Here is a 19,957-nt window from a genome sequence, read left to right as displayed (position 1 = left end):
ATGATATATACAACCAACCGCCATTGTATCTGTGTTCACAACACCATCCAGAGGTACGCACAGCTCGTTGAATTTCACTGGCTGCTCCAGGAGCTGCATCTGGATAACTGCCGCTCCAGCAGTATTTTTTGATGATGATTGGCCAGTTTGACAACCTGCTAGCTAGGATCTGTGACAAAATTTCACGGATGGACACCAACTACAGGCACTCCATCCCAGCAGTTGAGCATCTGTCCAACTGTCTCCTGTGAGTGGCAATAAATTGTTGTGTCAAAATGAATGAATCGTTTCCTGTAATGAACATTATCACATCCAATTTCCTGTTGGTTTGATATGTAACATTCACATCATATCCAAATGTACTGTACCTTAATTTTAGTCAAATTTACATGATTTTTAGCCACACATTACCAGGTTGTGCAGTCCTCTTCAAGATTAACATGCACATTAAGTTAAAACCAGTATAAGTAATTCAGAATAAACTGTATTTCTGTACACATGACGCAAAATATATGTGATTGTTGCACTTCTCCATGTCCATTTTTCTTCGTTGTGGTTTTTGTACAATTTGTTAAAGTTCATGATCTGCTGGTGCTGTTTTAAGGAAAATTAACTCTTTTATCCACCACAATAAAGTTATAGTATAAACTCATTGTTTACCCTGGACCACCAGTGCAGCCATGTACTTAAACTACTACCATATAATGTTACTACCACAAACAACCTATTTATGTATTTTCACTAAATTACATGTTTTCTCTACTGTAGATACTTATCCACCAGTGACTTCTTCAGGTCCATCGGCAATAGCTTTCATGTTGGGGTTTCCCCCTGTGTGCAAGATTGAGCCAGATGTTGCTGCTGCTATCTGGGACTGCCTTGTGGAGGAGTTCATGGCTGTGCCCACCATAGAGGAGCAGAGGTCTATTGCAGTGGGATTTGAGGAGCGGTGAAATTTTCCTCTCTGCTGTGGAGCTCTGGATGGCAAGCATGTCACTCTCAAAGCCCTTGCCAACTCAGGATCCCAGATCTACAGTTACAAGGGAACATTTTCTGTTGTTCTCTTGGCCGTTGTAGATGCTCATTATTGTTTCAGGGTGATTGATATTAGGGGCTTTGGGAGGACAAGCAATGGTAGGATTCTGGCCAACTCAGATTTTGGTCAAGCACTCAGATCTGGCAACCTCCAACTGCCTGCTGACCTGCCACTACCAGGAGCTGACCACCAAGGACCCCAGCCGCATGTCTTCATTGCAGATGAAGGGTTTCCACTCAGTAAAAAAACTCATGAGGCCATTCCCTGTGCGCAACCTGCCAAGAGGTTTTTCAACTACCATCTGTCCCGAGCTCGGCTGGTTGTGGAGAATGCCTTTGAGAGCCCAGTGGAGAATGTACAGGCGTGCGATTGGGGTTTGTCCAGAAGGGGTCTGTCCAGATGTTTCAGAGATGTGTGTGAAGACCACCTTCTCCATAATTTCCTGCGACAGACAACCCAGACTGCTGCAGTGAGGGGATGTAACTCATTTGGAGAGGTGGAGCCACTGTCTGGTCTGGGAAGACTTGCTGCAAACAACTCAGCAAGAGAAGCCATCAGGGTCAGAGAGACCTTCACAGCCTACTTCTCTGCGCAGGGAATGGTTCCATGGCAAGACAGCATCTAGTGCACCAGCACACCCAAAACGGCTCTTTTAAGAGCCACCACATTGCTATTGAGCAAACATTCTGAAATATTACTATTTTGTATATCAGCACCAAAATAAATATACCTGTGTTATTGTATGTCAGATCATCATAATGAAATGCAAATTAAATTGTTTCCTTTGTGTCAACTGTATTTTGTAAATAAAGAACATGACGGAAGTCAGATTTGAGAAATTTATTTAAGATGGCAGTAGTAAGAAAAAGTTAATAGAACAAAAAAAAAACGATTCCAATTTTAGCTCAAAAGTGCTGTTTTCGTATATTGATTTATAAATTTGAAATTTCACAAATTCCTTCCTTTGGGGCAACAATTTCTGCAAGGAATGCAGGCTTTTCAGGATCATTTTGTCCTCTGTCAGTGGAGGTGGGGGAGGTGGAGAAGCCCTCCTCAAGCTCTCGATCAGTAGCTCCTCGATCACTCTCTCCCTGTCATTCCTCCCGGTCCGCTTGTACGTCCTTGTCACTGTATGAAATAAAAACAAACTTTTGAAAAATACTGCAACTTTGTGCAGTAATATATACAAACATAATCCAATTTTTGTCATAAAAATACCTGGGAGTGGTTTCTCTGTTGAGGCAGAGGCAGCAGCAGCACTCTCCACCTCACTGGTGGCTAATGACTGATCAAGTTTGTCTGTAGACAATATATTAAATGTCATGTTTTTGTTTGGCAGATATATGAATTGGCCAATAAAACTTGTCATTCTAGCTTTGTCAATTACAGAACATAAAGCATTTCATTAATGCACCCATATTCATCTCATACAGTTCCAATATGTCCTATCTTCACTTCTAAGCCAACCTCCTTTGTCAATCCCTGAAGGCCCAGCTGCTGCCTCCTCCTCCTCCTCATCTGGCCCTGCATCCTGCTCTGTGTACTCTGGGGTCCTGTCCCCGCTTCCCATATTGCTGCTGGTCTCTCTTAGGGTCACAAAGGGGTTGAGGAAAGACTGGACCCCAGAGTACTTCCACTTGTTGATTTGCCCTTCCGCTGACCAACTCCTCCTCTCTGTCTCCTTCCTCCTCTCCTTCAGGTAGGTGTCCCTGAGGCCCTTCTACTTTTTTCTGCATACGTAATCTGTCAAGAAACACATGTAAACATGAGCTGTTTAATCTAAATCCAGGCAAGTAAATGCTGGGAAAACTGGCTGTGCTAGCAGTTGTGCTAACCAGAGTTAACGTTAGTGCTAACTTGGATCATAGTAAGTTATGAGTTATTAACAAGCAACAGACACGTATTTTCAGAACTCACCAGACAGTCCAGTCTCCTAACTCACTTTCTTCCATGCCTGCTCCTTCTTCAATCGGTTCTTAGACTGTGAACATGTAGTGTCGAACAGCACTGGGTACCCACACACAGCCACAATCAATGTTTCCTCCATCTTGTGACACAGTGTCAGAATGTCAGCAGGGACGTCAAGAAAACCTCAATGCTGATTGGCTTTTGTGACCGAACTTAACGCATATTTTTCTCCAAAGTTGAATATTTTCAACTTGGGCCAATGGCTAATTTTCACGATTCACGCTGCCTCACTGAAAATTCACATCATTCGCATGTTTGCATTGACTTTGTATGGAAACTGTCTGGGCAAACGTGCAAATTTGCATTTGGTGTGAACACAATATAAGGGACAGCCCAGCCACCCTGCAGAGGAACCTCATTTCAGAGCTCACAATAGCCGCCTCAACAACGGCAGAGCGGAACAGGATTCATTCTCTCTCAATGTCCCCCACTGCACCTAGGACAGACAGACAGATTACTTTATTAATCCCTTTTAGACATTCCGCCAGGGAAATTGCACTCTCCTACAAAGTCACAGTACTGTTACCATAAAGGTAAAAAGAATAGAGGAATATATGTATATACATATTGCACATGAGTGTCCGGTTGTTATCATGGCAGGTTATTGGTGCTCAGCCCTCTCCTATAGTCCTTCTGATGCCCCCCCCCCCCCCCCCCTCCAGTGAGGAGTTTTACAGTTTGATGGCTCGGGGGATGAAGGAGTTCTTCAGTCTGTTGGTCCTGCACTTGGGAAGGAGCAACCTCTGGCTGAATAGGCTTCTCTGGCTGGTGATGATAGTGTGCAGACGGTGGCTGACATTGTCCAGGATGACCAGCAGCTCTGCTACTGTTGCCAGCGGGTCCAGTTTCATCCCGACCACTGAGCTGGCCCGCCTGATCAGCTTCTCCAGCCTGGAGAGGTCTGCCTTCGTCACACTTCCCCCCAGCACACCACAGCGTAGGACAGGATGCTGAAGACTTAGTGTAGTGTAGACGGATGTAGTCAAAGCTCTGCCCGAGTTGGAATTTAATACAGGACAGGTCCTTCCTCCAGGCGTACCTAGCAGACCCTCACTATTCCTTTGGGCCTACCAGGTCTGCATGGCGTCTTCCCCTGCCATCTGATCCAACTCACAACCCGGTAACCCATGGGGCTGGGTACACAGTCTCTTTTTGTTCTCTCTCATGAAGGGTCTTTTGAACTGTTCTCTGTCAGGCCCTTCACCTAGAAGCAGTTTGCCTTGGGTGACCCTACCAGGGGTGAAATGGCCCTGACAACATAGCTCTGTTAAACTCTGATAAAACTGAAGTTTGCTTGGCCCAAAACACCTTCGGACAACCTTATCTAACTCAGCACTACAGTAAGGAACCTAGGGGTTGTCTTTAAACAGGAACTGTCCTTTGTCACCCACAGTAAACAAATCTCCGGGGGGTCCTGTGGTCGCAGAAGGATATTATTGGAGAAAAACGGGGACAATGAGCGGCTCAATCGGCTGATAAATGTTCTAGAACGTTTCATGGACAAAGTAAGTTAATATGGCTTCATGAATCGTGTAGTAGCTTCTTACCCTTTCACATTGTGGAAATGAAATTCTGGCGTGCGAGGACAGCTGCCCGGCCGGGATCAGCGTCCATCCCTCCAGCCTCTGCGCATTACAAATGATCTGCACATTGATGGAGTGGAAACCCTTACGATGAACGTAAGCGTGTTCCTCATGGGACAGCGCTTTTATGGCAACATGAGTGCTGTCAGTGGCTCCGATTACATAGAGAATCTGGCTATTGATGCAAATTGCGCTTTAAAATTTTATGTAATATCATTCAATGATCAGGTCCACCACCCAGGGCATGGCCCGGTTGAGGGTCGACTGACTCACCCCAGAACGGTCCGCCATCTCCCGCTGGAAGGCTTTTTTGTGCCTGATGTATGTGCGGTTATCAAATAATGTCAGTTACCAAACACCGGCACAGGGTGTCGCCAACAGACCAAAGTGCAGTTCACACAAGAATCGGCTTTCTGCCAACTTCTATGGCACCTCCGGAGTTGGCGTGAAACAGCGCAAGAATCGACGAACATTTCGCGTTGATACATCTGAACGTGAGCGCCAATCCTGGCGTACGCAAGTTTTTCTTGCATAAACTGCGTTGATACATGAGGCCCCTGCTCTCTTTCCCCCCAACTGGTCAAAGCAGATGGCGGTTCCCATTGAGCCTGGATCTGCTTAACATTCCTGCCTTTTAAAAGGAAGGTTTTCTTCACCACTGTTGCAGGATGTCCTTGCTCATGGAGACTTGTTTGGTTCGTTGAGATGTGGTACTGAACCTTCTGTAGTTGTCAAGTGCCATGAGATAACTTTTGTTGTGATTTGGCGCTATACAATTAAAATTGCCTTGACTTGACTATGTTCCTGTCCTGATCCACTGGATTTGATTGTTGACATAAATGTAAAAATCACCATTTCTCACTGTAAACTGTAAATTGAAACTACCTTTCTGTCTGTAGAGATGTGACAGCATCAAATTTAATGCCAATCTCAGAGGTTATTAGGTCTTCCATGTCCACAACCATGACTGCAGCACACAACTCTAACAGAGGTATGGATTGTTCTGGGCATAAAGCCAATCATACCTTCCCTAATATAAAGTCAGTATGGCTGTTCCCTTCTGCATCTGAGGTATTTAAATCAGTAACTGCAGCTATTGCCTTCTCTGAAGAATCAGAAAAGACAAAGTTCCTTTTCCTGAGCCTCTCTTTGAGACACACTTGTATATGGCCTTGAGATCTTTAGGTTTTGAAGCTCTTTTCAGGATTCTCTCCATTTCTCACAGTGTTCTTCTTTGTCTGGTGGAATAAGAGCATCCCAATCATTCATTTCCACTGAGAGTTTTCAGTGTAAGGCCTTGCCTTGTATGGTGACAGGGGCTATGAATCTCAATGTGTTGTACAGCTGTTCGCTGTTGATAACACTCCCCGGCGAATTAAAGGTTTCCTTTGTCTGCCACCTGGAAAGTGTCTTTCTTCAACTCCCAGTAGAGCCCAAGGCTACAATACAGAGTCAACACCAAGTTCCAGACATTTTAGGTCATTGGCATGGTCCTCAAAAGGGAAAGCCTTCATAAACTCTTTGCTATTTGAGACTATTTTTGGTCACCTGAGGTTGGAGCAAACATAAAAGTAAAACATGAAAGTCTTTTTCAACAAATTGCCTTGGGTCTTTGCCAATCTCTTGTGCCACGTGGAAGGTGGAAGAAAATAATGCCGACAATGCCACCTGGGGAGGTTCACCCCAGGAAATAGTTAAATAATCTGACAAAAACTAGATGGATACCTCTACTCCATTAAAGGCAGTCACAAGTTTGAAATACCACAGTGAGACATTTTTTTAGAAGAATATATATATATATAAAAAGTTTATTTCATCATTGATCAATAAAATACATCCATTTAACATTGGCTGAGTAATACCTAAACTGGAGCCAAAATGAAGGGGGTGAACAGGGCTGGTGGCTCACCATGGCCGCCCACTCAAATCAAGCGAGGACTAAACTCATGAAAAACACCCATGGCACTGCATACCCACACACGCATATACACAAGGGGCCTGTGAAGAAGAAAAGGATCACCACCAGGGATTTGGTTTGCCGCCTTGGCCCACAGCACCTGTCCATGAAGAAAAAGAAGAAAATTGTAAAAACAGGCCTCCAATGAACACAGCCCACACACAAACAAACCCTTCTTTGCACACACACACACACACACACACACACACACACACACACACACACACACACCAAAGCAATATATTTTAAGTAATAAGAGGACAACAAATTAACCCAAATAAACACAAAAAACAAAGGTAAATAAACATCCACAAAATTCACAAAATAAATACAAAATAAATCCTGTTCACTTCAACATAAACAACTAATAAACCAAACAAAATTCCTGGGGCTGCAACAAGCTATGACTTCCAGCCCTCTTGGATGGTCGTTCCGGTCACCTGAATGAAGGCGTGAAGGCTGACTGCACCTCCTAGGCAGGGATCTAAGGATGGCATTGTATGTGGGTGATAAGTGGTGTCTGAGGCCCCCTCCTCTGTTCAAAGATGGACGTTCTCTTTTGACATGAATAGCTTCCTTCACCCCTCTTTCAAACCATCTGTCCTCCCTGGCTAGAACGCATACCTTGTGGTCTTCAAAGGAGTGCCCCTTCTCCTTGAGATGGAGGTGGACTGCTGAGTCCTGGCCTGTGGTTGTGGCCCTCCTGTGTTGTGCAATGCGTTTGTGCAGTTGTTGTTTCGTCTCCCCTATGTAGAGGTCCGAGCACTCCTGGTTACACTGGACTGCATAAACAACATTACTCTGTTAATGCCTTGGAACCTTGCCTTTATGATGGACAAGTTTTTGCCTCAGGGTGTTGTTGGGTTTAAAGTGCACAGGGATCTGATGCATGTTAAAGATCCTTCTGAGTTTCTCTGAAACCCCTGCCGCATATGGGATGACAATGCTCCTCTTCTTTTGGGCTTCATCTTTCCTGTCCTCCCTGGGCTTCTTGGCAGTTTTAATGAAAGCCCAGTTTGGAGAACAACATTTGTAATGTGTAACTAATGCACTACTCTGCCTTGAACCTACAGCCATGTGAGTTCCATTTCTCTTGCAAATTACATGGAAGCTTCTGCATGATCAGGTTGATGCCACAGGTTGTGTTCTAGGCGAGTCCGGGTAGGTCCCCATCAGATTTAGCAACTTCAAGTTCCAGTAACAAATCACCTGGCTCCCATAGGTTTCTGTAATCCTTGTTAGAGAGATTGTTGGGAACAGGGAATTTTCAATCATCTTTTGCAACCAAATGCAGTTATCAAGCCTGTCTCAAGCCATTTGAAGCCTTGCCTCTGGGTGATTGACATGCATAGCTCTTATCCTTCTTAACTGTTCAGCTGACTCAGCTCCAAGCCACTTCACCTAGAAGACCATCTCTTCACTCTCTGTAAGGTTTAGACCTTGTATGGCATTCAGGAATGATGCTGTCCAGAAGCTTCCTTCTTCAACTGTTAACATTTCCATGTTTCCCACATTTTGTATTATAAACGGTTTTCTTGTCTGTAACAACATCTACTGCACGTCTGTCCGTCCTGGGTGAGGGATCCCTGCTCTGTTGCTCACCCTGAGGTTTCTCAGATTTTTCCCTGTTAAAAGGGTTTTCTATGGAGTTTTTCCTCAGTCGATGTGAGGGTCTAAGAACAGAGGATGTTGTTATGATGCCATGTGAAGCCCTTTGAGACAAACTGTTTGTGAAAACGGGCTCTACAAATAAAATTGCCTTGCCTTGCCATGCTCTGCAATTTTTTGGGATCTTAACATTTTTTGACTGCAGAAGCCGTGATGTCGCAAGTTTGCATCTCACGAAAAAAAACCTGATGAAGTCAGTTACGCCCTGATTGACAGCAGGATTACCCTGCTTAGCCCCTCCATACTGTTGAAATGTCTTCTTTTGAACGCAACAGCTTCTGGAGTTTTCTATCTTAAGTTTGTGATGTGAGTGTTACTGTGCCCTATTTGACAACCAGCCAAGAAAGTACCAACCTGAGGATGCTGGCCATAACTAGGTCTCTCATCCTGAACACGAGATTGTGTAGTAGTCAGTCTGACACTGTACAACACTGTCAGTGTAAGTGCCATTGTAGACTTAGAGGCAGTGTCCTTTATGTGCTTGTTCCATTTTGAATTTTTCCTGAGACCTTGTCTGTAATGACTGAGAGCCTGATTACTTTTTTTTTGACATCTCGGAAAAAGACTTGCCTTCATGTTCCAGAAGCATTTTTTTTTACTATTCCGTCCTCTTTAGCTGAATAAATTGACAGGTAGAGAAATTTAATAGATTACCACGCAGACAGCTATGTATCCAGTTGACTCTCTTATATGTGGTAACTGGCAGTAGGATAAAACTACATAATCAACAAAATGTCTAAGGTCTAAGGTTTGTATGGTAAAAGAAAATAAATGAATTAGGTAGGTAGTCTAAATGACAAATAATAAAATGGATTAAACAATAGAAATAACTCCTAAATGTACCATAAAATAAGTTTTGTTGTGATTTTGCGCTATACAAACACCATGGACTTGACTAGTGTGTTGCTTAATTTTAATTTTAAAATTCAATTTCCATGGTGTTTTGGTTTATTATATGTGGCTTGATGACCAAGTTTAATGAGTCCGATCCAGGGATTTTGACCAGCAAAACAATTTTAAAAATTGTCAGGCTCAAACCTGACTGTCACCCAGCAAAGGCTCAAACTCTTACAACTTTCATCAAACATTGCCCTTTCCTTTTGCTGTCTTTGCTCTGAAAACACAAATTCCAGCTCCAGACCAGCCTTATCTCAGATATCTCTTGCATATGTGTGAGCAACCAAAAAACCACTAGCTCTGAAATCTTGCGAAAAACTTGACCAAAGCATTAGTCTCTTTTCCAAGGTTTTCCGTACTGACTGGGGGACTTGTCATTAGTTTTATTTTATTTATTTTACATGATTAATATGAATACAGGGTTGTCATGGGTCAGAGGTGAAAGGGGCTATCTAGCAATGAAAGGGTCACTGGTTTGATCCTCACTTCCCCTCGGTGAACAGAGCAACAGCTTGTGAACATTTGCACGTTCATGATCGAAGAGACTGTATTAATTTACAGATCATTCAAAACCACCATGACACAATATGTATATATTGTGTACTGTCATGTAAGAACTGTCATAGCTGTTATACTTTTCCTCAGGCTGCTCATTTTTGAATTTTTGATGATATAAAAAAATTTTAAAAAACAACCAAAACACCCTCATGATTTCTTTATGATTCATATCGATTGAGTGCCAACACATCAAATGTATTATGATAACATTTGTACATTTTTTATAATCCATTGTGCTAGTAGTGGAGCGCTTTTTTAAAATTTGATTTCAGGCTGTACAGGGAGAAGAGTTTCCCTCCTGCAGCTTAGATTTTCCATTTCCTGCAGTTTCCACATCCACATGCACGTCCTCCTGGTGGACCAATGACCAGACAAAATAAACACATGATTTGCTAAAATATTTGGAAGAATTTGAAATAGTGGAGTATTTGAAGTATTGTACCTCATCACTAATTTTCCCGCAAATAGTCAGGTACTGATACTGCATGCTCCTGGTTTGTGACAACACTATAGGTACAGTCGTAAACGGTACTGATGTAAAGGCTTCATAAACATTTCACTACAGTTTTCTGCTTTTTGCATCATAACCACTTAAAAAGGGGCATAAATTCCTTTGAGTGCAGGAAAAAGTATTACACTTTACCTAGCACCTACAAAATCATAATGAAGCATTATTGATTTCAGATGCATAAACATGTGCCTCACTTTACTTAACATACAATGATAATTTATGATACTGCATAGTGTATTATATAATTTTGAATCCTTACTACTGTTGATTGTTGAGTGTGTAAAGATGCTTATAATGTATTCTAAACACAATTAACATCAAGTTAATAAGTTGTCATGAGTATTTGATCTTGAACATTTAGACTTAATGCATTAAAAACTTCATCTATAATGTTTTAAATCTGTTGATATAATGCATACTAATAGATTATGTGTTTATGTGTGTTGACATAATGGGCTATGAATGGCCTTTTAATACACAATAGATGCAGTACTCACAGAAAGTGTTAGAGAAAATTTCACTAAAAAGCAAAACAATATTTTATTATGAGGTCTACTTGCTCCAAGTATGTCTCATGATATGTGATAGATGAGATTTTGTCTCATCAAGTTGTCCAATGGGGGAGGGTTCAGACAAAACTTTTTGTTTCATACATGGGAACATTCCAGGGGATATGAATTCAAGCGAGTCTGAACTGGAAAATAAACATTTCTGTCAGAAAGTAAAAAGTTTAGTTTTAGTTTTTAGAGTCAAACTTTTAATACCTTGAAAACATAGAAACCTAAACAGGAGTTTGGATTCTGATTTACAAATACTACCTCCTGAATGCATAACGAAACCTAAATTGAATTATGTATTTTGGTATATAGTTATGAAACACAGGCTCTCAGGAGCTCTTGACCAAGCATTCTTTAGCCATCCCGTCAGCACTCGGTGAAGCTCACAACAGGAAACCTTTAGCCTCTGCTGTCAGGAGTGGCTTCCTTCACACAACAAAATGCTATCGTCATTATTTCAGGCAAGGTTTTGCCCATTTCCTGTTGCAAAAGAGAAACGCTTGCATATCATTTTCCCTAGAGGATTTCAATGCCTGCAGCACTGATGTCACAATGTGTGGAAGTTGCCATTGTTCAAGAAGAGACTGGAGCCTAAATCCTCACTCAACCAAAAACAAGACATGCTGGATAAGATGGGGATATCACCTGCCCACTAGTATTTTTTTTTCTGGTGGTTGATGCAAGCACACTGTTAACAGGATATATTACAGCAACCTGAGAAGAGTTAGCTGATCCTATGTGAATTATTTATATCTTTGGCTGATACTGCAATTGCTGGTATTGTTCTAATGCAGTTAACATTACACAACAAAATGAGAGTCTATAGACGTGCTGATAATGATAGCAACAAATCCAGGACTCCTCAGATCAAGTTTCCTTCAGAATTCCACAGCAAATTAGCATGTTGTTCAATTTCAATCATTTTCACCTTCTGCAACACTTTATTCACACATCTGTGCTATCCCAACAAACTTAGTATTGGGTCAATCAGTGGATAAGCCTATGCCCTCCAACTGGACCCACTCATTTAAAGTGAGAGTAGGTACTTTGTGCATGGTTTTTCTCTGTGCTTTGGACATCTTTGGACAGATAGCACAAGACAGACAGCGGCGAATCTGCGCAGTCTCACTCAGTCTCATTTAATAGAAACAGGACCATTTTTTTTCCAAGATACACAACACTGTCTGTTTTGAAAGTAATATAACATTTTTTTAATCATTTTTCACACCAAAATAAGCTTTTAAATGGAGCAATGTTGCCAATGGGAGTTTAAGGACAAAATGCATTATCTGTCATTAAAGCAACATCTTGTGGCTAAAATTTGTAATTTTCTGTTGTTGTCATAGATGGCTAATTGTAACCCCTATTAAAAAAAGATTTAATAACTGCACCAAACAGTCAGGCACCTTCATATTTGACAGAACTCATGGTCCCTTATTATCCAGCTAGAACTCTTCCCTCCCAGGATGCAGGGTTACTGCTGGTTCCTAGAGTTTCTAAAAGTAGAATGGGAGCCAGAGCCTTCAGGTATCAGGCTCCCCTCCTGTGGAACCGTCTCCCAGTTTCAGTCAGGGATGCAGACACCGTCTCTAACTTCAAGAATGGACTTAAGACCTTCCTTTTTGATCAGGCTTATAGTTGGGCTGCTTAGGCTGGCCCTTAGATATGCTGTTATAGGCTTAAACTACTAGACAGTCTTAGGCTTCTCTCTCCTCCTCTCTTTCCTCTCTGTCCTCCTATATGTGTCATATATAATCATACACATATGTGTTACTAACTTGTCTTATTCGGGCCTTCAGGCTCTCTGCATTCCAGATCCCGGTCACTGCTGAAGGAGGCTACAGACCTGAAGAGGCTCAAGCTACCACCCAAAGCACCACCTGCTCACGTCCTCGTCTTTCCATCAGTCTCTCCTCCTTTCTCTATCTCTTTATGTCTGCCCTTCTCCTTCTGTATATCTGCCTTTCTCCATTATCTGTCTTTTTCTCTGTCCTGCTCTCCTGCTCTCTTTCCCCCCAACTGGTCAAAGCAGAACGCCGTCCCCATTGAGCTTGGATCTGCTCGACGTTCCTGCCTGTTAAAAGGAAGGTTTTCATTTTTGCAGCTGCCTGATGTGCTTGCTGATGGAGAATTGTTGGGTGTAGATTCATTGAAGGAATTTGGTACTACACCTGCTCTACTTTTAAAGTGTCATAAGATAACTTTTGTTATGATTTGGCACTATATAAATAAAACTGACTTTACTTGACAAATATCAGCAGAAATTTGTCATTTTTAATTTTGTAAGCTCAGTATGGTAAAGTGAACCCTTGCACGAAATTTAGTATCAACTGGACTTTGATCTTTAGATATGATTTATTTGAAGTTTTGGCACCGGTTGTGGCAACATTTTGCACAAATGTTCATTGATGCAAGTTAGTTTTTCCATTTTGTGCTTTACACGACATGGCCAACCCTCGGGGCAAGTTTCATTATAATCAGGCCAACTTTTGCCATGTTTTGCCTATTTTGTGTGTAATTGCAATTTTTTATTGATGTGCATTGTAAAGGTATTCAAAATACAGTACATTATGACAACATGCACACTTCATTATAACATTTTGTTGTAGGTGCAAAGTGTAATACTTGTCATGCATTCAAAGGCACTTATGTACCACTATAAGAGATTATTATGTAAAAAAGCAGAAAATTACAACAAAATGTGTCTGATACCTGAAACTTGAAACCTGACAATTCATTGAAGGAGTGTGGTACTAGAACTGCTCTATTTGTAAAGTGTCATGAGATAATTTTTGTTGTGATTTGGTGTGAAATGAATAAAATTGACTTGACTTGAATTGACTTGAAATCTGAAATGGACATCATATACTTTAAGTGAGATAAATGCAAAATAAATTTGGTCATACTTTATTTGCTTGCAATGAATGCAATGAGTTGAGTGATTCTAATCATCAACAAATCAAAATGAATGGACTGTCACCCAGATAGATACTGCAATTTTAGTAACCTTGCATGCCAGATGGTTTGTCTCAAAGACTACCTCCACTCATTGCATTCAACCCCCCCAGAAAATAACATACAGATGCAATTCAGAAGACATATACATTCAAAGAACATGCAGCAGGGATTGAATGATGAAGATGTAGGACACTGACCATGGACCAAGTACTCATTTGAATTTTGTCTCCGTGTTGGGTCAGTTCTTGACAAGATGGCGGTGCACAGCGGTGTAGCGGCTTCTCAAACTCCTGGTATTAAGCCTTTGTCTTCATCCCTTTTGTCTTTTTCATCCATCAAATACAGCCCAGCCAAACTGATGGCCATCAAAGACAGCTCAGCTATCACTATTTCACCGAAGCTGAAATTGATACTTGGAAGACTGAGGGTTCTAAGGTCAAAGCAGTGGCGCAGCAGAGTAAGGCGAGCAGCCGGCAAGAGGAAGCGGTGTGCCCGACAACAAAAGAGAGGGAAGCATGCTGGCGTGATAGCCCAACTAAAGGCTAGCAGACCACCGATACCAACTCTTTTTCTGGCCAATGTCCACTCACTGGACATCAAGATGGATTTGCTTCATCAGTGTTTATGTAGACATGAGGAACTGTGCTGTTCTCTGCCTCACGGAAACTTGGCTCAACAAAAACATGCTGGACTCAGCCTTCCAGATCGACGGGCTATTCGAGCAGACCGCGACCACAGATCTTGGAAAACACAGGAGGAGGGCTCTGTATGTACGTGAATGAACGTTGGTGTTCAAACTGTGCCACTGCTCCGAGGCAATAGAACTAATGGCTGTGAAATGTCTGTCGTACTATCTGCCATGAGAGTTTGAGTGTTTGTCACCATTGTTTACATCCCGCCGGCTGCTAATGCTAATGACGCCTTGAAGGAGCTGCACGACACCATTAGCTCGCTTCAAGCAAAACACCCGCAGGGGTTGTGTGTGGTTGCAGGAGACTTTAATCAGGTGAAACTGATGGACCAATTTTTACCAGCATGTTGTTACAACCAGCTCGTTTTAAGGGAAAAGGGGAAGTAACATAAAATGAACCAAGAAAGGGTTCAAAAAAGTATTTAATTAATAAAGTCGCTTGTTTGGACAATGAAAGTGAGGCAGATAACTAAGGGATTACTGCAAGGCAACAAAATGAGAACAAAGGGAGACTCTAACCTAGAGTTATAGGGTAACTAACTAGTACAAAAAAGGGTAGATCACACAACCAAAACTAACAGCATCCAAACCTAGTGTGTCTAATACTACAAAACTAGTGCCTCACACAATCACAAGTTTCACAAAGTTACAGTAACACAGTAGTCCATCTGAACAAGTAGGCACATGAGCATGGCTGGCTACAGCTTGCTACGGAGTGTTGGTCGGTCAACTTCTTATGAGGCAGCCTGCTGGTGATTGGCTGATCGTCCGTCCAATCAGGGGCCGTCCGCACAGGTGTCCAGGATCAGCGGTATCATCCCTGGGAGCGATCACACGCACACCCACATGCACTCTCGCAACACTCACACAAAAGGGGGAGAACCTCCAAACGGCTGTGGCCGTAACGCATGTCAACTTCCCCTCACGGGGAGAAAACACTCTGGACTGTGTTTACAGCAACATTTATGGTGCGTACAGAGCTCTTCCACGCCCCATCTTAGCCTCTCAGACCACATCTCCGTCCTGCTGGCGCTAAACGTACCACCCCCTGCTGAGACGGATCAGGCCAACAACGAAGACAGTCACTGTGTGGCCTAGTGATGCAGCCTCTGTGCTCCAGAACTGTTTTCAGTGCACAGACTGGCATGTCTTCAGAGAGGCAGCTACCTATGAGGGAGAGGTGGATCTGGAGGAATACACCTCCTCCATCCTTGGCTTCATCTCCAAGTGTGCTGATGATGTCACCACCACCAGGACAGGAACCTGCTACCCTAACCAGAAACGCTGGCTGAATGCTGAAGTGAGAGTGCTGCTGAAAGCCAGGGACGCTGCATTCAAGGCAGGTGAGGCATCAGCACTCAGAGAGGTGAGTATTGAAGGCAGGCATCGCGAGGGTTAAAGCCACATACGCCCAGAAAATCCAAGGTCACTTCAACACAAATGAACCCCGGCGCATGTGGAAGGGCATCAAGTGCATCACGGACTACAACACCAGGAATGCACAATGCCTAAGGGACCCCTCCTTGCCAGATGCATTCAACCTCTTTAATGCCCACTTTGCGGGGTATTTCGAGAGTTACTATATTGTGATTGCACTAACGTTTGATTTACCATAGCGATATCAGTTTCTTTTACGTGTTTACAGAATCAGGGAAAAGTTCCCCTCCATTTTTGTGAATGCACTAACTTGTTTTGGGAGTGAACGGAGTTGTCAGAACGTTGGTTTGTATTCTATTAATAAAGTTTGACTGACTGACTTATCTGACTGTTTTGTTGACATTCCCTTTAGCACAGCTCTATCTAGTGGATGCATAACGCAACCCCAGCCACTACAGTCATTTCTATTCCATGCGCCTTATAATGCGGTGCGCCCTATATATGAAAAAAGTTTTAAAATAGGCCATTTATTGAGGGTATACATTCGTGGGAGGAGTTATAGCGCTCCAGATTATCTCAAATTATCTTTTAGTTGTGTGGCTTCCTACTTCGCCTGAAGTACCTTCAGGCTCAGGCCCTAATTAATCTTTCCTTAGTCACAGGTTATGTGCCACAGGCCTTTAAGGTGGCTGTCATCAACCCTTGACTGAAAAAAACCTTCTCTTGACCCAGATGTGTTTGCCAACTATAGGCCGATATCCAACCTCCCCTACATCTCCAAGATCCTTGAGAAGGTTGTCCTGGAGCAGCAACATGAACATCTGCACAGCAACAAGCTCTTTGAAGCCTTCCAGTCTGGATTCAGGGAACACCATAGCACTGAAACAGCACTGGTCAGAGTCTCGACTGATCTTCTTAGAGCTTCAGACAGAGGTCTCGTCTCTGTACTTGTCCTTTTGGACCTCATTGCTGCATGTGAATCCAACATCCTGCTTCAGAGACTAGACCTTGAAATTGGGATTAAAGGAACTGCCCTAAAATGGTTTAAGTCCTACTTATCAGATAGGTTTCAGTTTGTTCATGTTAATAATGACTATTCAGAGTACAGCAGAGTTACATATGGTGTACCACAGGGTTCAGTTTTAGGACCGATTCTCCTCACTCTTTACATGCTCCCATTAGGTGACATAATATGGAAGCACTCAATCAACTTCCACTGTTATGCGGATGGCACGCAACTCTACTTGTCGATGGAGCCAGACGACACAAGCCAGCTTACTAATCTTCAAGACTGCCTAAAAGACATTAAATCCTGGATGTCCTCTAACTTCTTAATGCTCAATTCAGATAAAACTGAGGTCATCGTGTTTGGACCTAAACACCTCAGGGACACGCTCTTGAATCGGATCACTGCTCTAGATGGCATCACCCTGACACCGAGTACAAGTGCAAGGAACCTTGGGGTCATTTTTGACCAGGACCTTTCCTTCAGCTCCCACATAAAGCATGTGACTAGGACCGCCTTCTTCCATCTGCCAAGTATCGCTAAGATTAGGAATATCCTTTCCCAGAGTGATGCTGAGAAACTGGTGCATGTGTGGCAGGATGGCGCTACACTTCCCACCGTGAGGGGCAGTGTGGCAGACAATTAGTGAGTGGTCGCCTATAAATAGACCTGGTCGGACCCTTCTCCGTCCTTTCCGCTTCCTCTCCCTCCTTTACGGAGCCGACAGCCGTGCGTGGTGGCGTCTCGCTGGTAAACAAATCGGGTTACAACACAAAGGTATGCATGCTTTCTCTGCTCGATTATTCAGTGTCCTGGGCCCCGTGTTTACTCCGGTTTTGCTCGGTCCAGCGGTGTGGTGTTACCGGGAGCTGGGTTGTCTCCCTTGGGCCGGTGTGTGCGTGGTACAGTTTCTGTGGGTAAGATGCGTAATTGTCTGCCTTCGTTGTCAAGCTGCCGATGTTCCGTGGTGTTTTGATTATCCTCTCCCGGACATGGTTTGTGTAGTCTGGGCTGCGGGCTTCCTCCTCCTACCTCGTCTGATGCCACGATTCTGCTCTCCGGTAGGAAATGTTTATTCTTAGCTTTTGTTATTCTGTCATGCCCTTCATCCACATTTTAATTAGGTTAACTTGTTTATTTTGCAGTGCGCGGCCGTCAATTGCCGCTGTGAGCCTCGCTGCTGTCTTGGTTCTTCTTCTTCTTTTCTCCTCTTCATTCTTGATACTTGCTGATTCGGCTCATAACGGCTCTGCTCCCAGTAATGGCGGTTAAAGCCGTGCACTACGGCCTTTATAAGAGCCTCAACGTGGGCCAAGAGAGGGCATCCCGACCCTCATCGGCGCTGAGCCATCCCTCTTGGAGACATTTCCTCAATTACTTGAGTTTATTCCTTTTCTATTTGTTAGTTCTTTCTTTGAATTATTATTGTTAAGTTTTGTGGGTTATATCTGATTTATTGTTTAGAACCATTATTATTATTATTATTATTATTATTATTATTATTATTGCCTTTTGTTCCCCATTTGATCATTTGGATGTAAAATAGTTTCTGTTGGGTTTGTGGTGGCGATATTTTGTTCGTGTGTGAGGTTCGCCTTGATTTCATGTTTTTAATGGTGTTCTTTTCTTTTCTTTGACAGGTGTTGAGGGCCCAGAGCGGCAGCGGTCCCCCTGCTGGTGGTTCCTTATTCATGTTTTTTTTGGTTTGCTGTGTCACGGGTGCAGTGTAGTTTTTTTGGATCCCTCCCCTTTTCGTTACAGCTGTCGTGGTAAGCCCCAGCCCTGTCCCCTTTTCCTTTCGGTAATTCCTCTTGCACTCCTTATTATATCCATTGGTATTCATTTAGTCTGTTGCTCATTTTAAAATATTTTTCTAATAAAAGTGTTTTTATAATTGGAAATCACAGTCCTGTCCTAGGTAAGAGTACCATCCCACCCAAAGTGGTTCACTTTGGAACCGTAAGGTGTAGGAGGCTGAAAGTTGGTGCATAGGGTTCTGATGGGTTAGGGTTAGCGTTAGGGTTAGGTATAAGGTAAGAATACCACCCCACCCAAAGTGGTGCACTTTGGAACTGTAAAGTGTAGGAGGCTGAAAGTTAGGGCATAGGGTTCTGATGGTCGGCAGAGTGATTGGTGAAAGTTTCAAGTTGATTGGAGCAAAGGGGGTGGAGTTATTGACGAACAAGCAACTATTAGGGTTAAGCTTAAGGTTAGGTTTAGGGTTAGGGTTAGAGTTTGGGTTAGGTATAAGGTAAGAGTACCACCCCACCCAAAGTGGTGCACTTTGGAACCGTAAGGTGTAGGAGGCTGAAAGTTGGTGCATAGGGTTCTGATGGGTTAGGGTTAGGGGAAGGGAAAATTCCTTATCTGTTAAGAAGAGGAAAAGCACGGGCTTGTCGCATACCTTAAATATCCTCTATTTGATCCTTTTTTTTGTAAACGATCATAACAGGAGGTCATATATAACCCTTGACTATGTTATTTTGAAGACCTGTACGTCATCCTTCTGTGCTGGCCTTGGAATCGATCCTGCAATTTTTGGACTGGTGGTAAGAGCAATACCCTCTCTGCCACCAGTGGATCTCAACAGGTAGGTAAAGATGTGCATTTTGTAGTTCAATTGAAGAAAGTTTAAAAAAGGGGGGGGGGATCCTTAGTGATTAAAAAGCAGTATTTAAAAAAAGGGGGGTCGTCTCTGATTCCTTTGCTCTCCTCCCGCGGAGTGACAGGGATGCGGTGGACAGTGCCCCCAAGAGGACCAGGTTGGTAACACATGCGCTCTGAAGTGGCGATGGAGGAGAGCTGGCTCGGTTTCTTTACGAATACAATATAGATGTTGATAGTCTGTCTTTCAGTTTGTTTTTTGTTTGTCCCACATAGAGTTTTTGGCAATGTTTGCACAAGATGATGTAAACCAGGTTGGATGAATCTAACTGTAGTGTGTCATCCAATGGGGTTCCTTTGTTGCTATGTGGGTTATAAATAAAATTTTGTCTTCTAAAATGTACATTGTTTGTCTCCCTTTCGTTAGTAAATCCTGCATGGACGAGAAGGTCTTTGAGGTTTTTGTTTCTGCGGTAAGCTGTGATAATGGAGAATTGTGAAAAGAATGGCATGTCATTTTGAAGTTGAGTAAAATTCCGTCTCTTTTGTAGGTTAATGTAACAGAGGAGGAGGAAAAAGGAGTTAC

The 19,957-nt window shown here is 42.9% G+C and overlaps 1 long non-coding RNA gene and 1 pseudogene across 3 annotated transcripts; both read left to right on the top strand.

The window, feature by feature from the left end:
* LOC147268805 (uncharacterized) lies at positions 1-16,000 on the top strand (annotated as a pseudogene).
* Positions 16,001-17,472: 1,472 nt separating this feature from the next.
* LOC147268804 (uncharacterized) lies at positions 17,473-19,954 on the top strand. 3 transcript variants are annotated; one of them, XR_015119119.1, is made up of 7 exons: positions 17,473-17,544; positions 17,617-17,684; positions 17,773-17,828; positions 17,913-17,934; positions 18,408-18,536; positions 19,257-19,357; positions 19,497-19,954. It is a non-coding gene; the product is annotated as an uncharacterized LOC147268804 (long non-coding RNA). The 3 variants fall into 3 exon arrangements; XR_015119124.1 differs by having other exon boundaries at positions 17,913-18,168; XR_015119126.1 differs by lacking the exon at positions 17,913-17,934.
* The last annotated feature ends 3 nt before the right edge of the window (positions 19,955-19,957 follow it).

The sequence above is a fragment of the Aulostomus chinensis genome, chromosome 2, assembly GCF_037954235.1.
Source record: "Aulostomus chinensis isolate RoL2024-O1b breed Wild chromosome 2, RoL_Achi_v1.0, whole genome shotgun sequence".
NCBI lineage: Eukaryota > Metazoa > Chordata > Actinopteri > Syngnathiformes > Aulostomidae > Aulostomus > Aulostomus chinensis.
The sequence above is the reverse complement of the archived record's forward strand: the minus strand, read 5'-3'. Positions and strand labels throughout refer to the sequence as shown.